Source organism: Chiloscyllium punctatum, chromosome 36 (assembly GCF_047496795.1).
Source record: "Chiloscyllium punctatum isolate Juve2018m chromosome 36, sChiPun1.3, whole genome shotgun sequence".
NCBI lineage: Eukaryota > Metazoa > Chordata > Chondrichthyes > Orectolobiformes > Hemiscylliidae > Chiloscyllium > Chiloscyllium punctatum.
This window is the reverse complement of record NC_092774.1, coordinates 57,816,460-57,818,145: the sequence shown is the minus strand read 5'-3', so window position 1 is coordinate 57,818,145 and position 1,686 is coordinate 57,816,460. Positions and strand designations below refer to the sequence as shown.

The 1,686-nt window shown below is 49.7% G+C and overlaps 1 non-coding gene across 1 annotated transcript; it reads right to left on the bottom strand.

The window, feature by feature from the left end:
• Positions 1–488: 488 nt before the first annotated feature.
• Positions 489–560, bottom strand: trnam-cau (transfer RNA methionine (anticodon CAU)). The gene has a single exon. It is a non-coding gene; the product is annotated as a tRNA-Met (tRNA).
• Between the last annotated feature and the right edge of the window lie 1,126 nt (positions 561–1,686).

Below are 1,686 nucleotides of genomic sequence, written 5' to 3'. Positions count from 1 at the left end.
GCGACCGCGCAGCAGTTAACATCTGAGCCCCAAGTGTCCCAGATGAAGAGAATCCGCGTGAAACCTTCACTCACTGAGAGTCATCCCCACGGCCCTGAGCTGAGGGACTGCAGGCAGTCCAACACGGAAGGGACGGTTAAAAATGAACCATTTTTGCTCCCTCAGCAACACGCAGCATCATTCTCGCGCAGACAGAAGCCATTCAGCCCATGGATTCCACGGCGACTGTCTGTCACTTGTCTCTCTCTCTCCCTGAGGTTGTTCACAATCGGGTGGTATCCGTCCTAATAGTGGGGGACGATGTCTGAGTTTCAACTTTACCAGCTCATTAGCATCGTAGAGAACCGGTTTTGCAACCGACCAAGAACAGAATATCACTGAGACCTCTAAAACCCATCCCGTTTGAATGGAGTGGATCGACATGAACATTGGCAAGTAGACGCAAAGGCAGCTTGCTGAAGAAAGCAGATCAAGGTGACAGTGAACGATAGCAGAGGATGGATTCGAACCATCGACCTCAGGGTTATGGGCCCAGCACGCTCCCGCTGCGCCACTCTGCTGCCGCGTGGAGACGCTCATTGCGCAGAACACTTCAGGTTTTTGTCTGGCACGCGGCAGGCACCTTCGAGCCTGATGTCAAAGACCTCCACTGCTGTCGTGTGATATGCTGTTTCGCAGACGTATGGAGGCTGTGTAAATATAAACTTTTTTCTAAATTCCCACATTCTGTCGGTCGAACTGTGATTTCACACTGAATCGCAACATGTGTCACAGCGCAGACGGAGGCTCTGCGGCCCACCTTCGCTCTGCTGGTTCTACACTTAAGTAAACGTGTGACTCTAGTCGTTTCATTCTCTCGCCTTCTCAGCGGAAATCTGCACATCTGAACGTGACCACCGAATTCCCTTTTGGGTCCATTGAATCTTCCTCTTTGTCAATGTCAGACAGGGACTTACTGACCCTCACCACTCCCTGTACGAAAACGTTCTTCCTAATGTCACTTTTACTTCTTTTCCTCGTGACTCTAAAATTCTGCCGAATACTTATGGATCCTTTCAGGCGTGGGAGCATTTTCACAACATTATTTCCTGTTTCTAGGTCCCTCATGACTTGGAAAAGTTCGGTTCTCCGAGGAGAGCTGTCCCAATTTTCCAATCTACCTTGATTGCTGACATTCCTCAAACACCGCACCACTCACGTCAACCTGTTGAGCACTATGGTAAAAACAATGACTGCAGATGCTGGAAACCAGATTCTGGATTAGTGGTGCTGGAAGAGCACAGCAGTTCAGGCAGCATCCAAGTAGCTTGTTGAACACGATCTCCAACCATTTCATTTCTCTGTTTTCTGCCTCATTCGTACTCCAGGCAGCCCACGCTGGTTTCACGAAGGTGCTTTTTGAGAAAGTTAATCAGGCAGTTTTGCACAAGTCAAGTTAAAAAAAAACACGGGCTCGTCCGGGATTTGAACCCGGGACCTCTCGCAAATCAGCGGAGTAACCGACCCTAAACGAGAATCATACGCCTAAACCAATGAGCAGAGGGACAGCATGGACACGTAGCATCCTTGTCGCGCAGACAGAAGCCGTTCAGCCCATCGTGTCCACGGCCATTCTCTGTCACTTGCCTCTCTCTGATGTTATTCACAATCGGTGATCTGTCCTCATCTTGGGGGAATGTGTCTGAG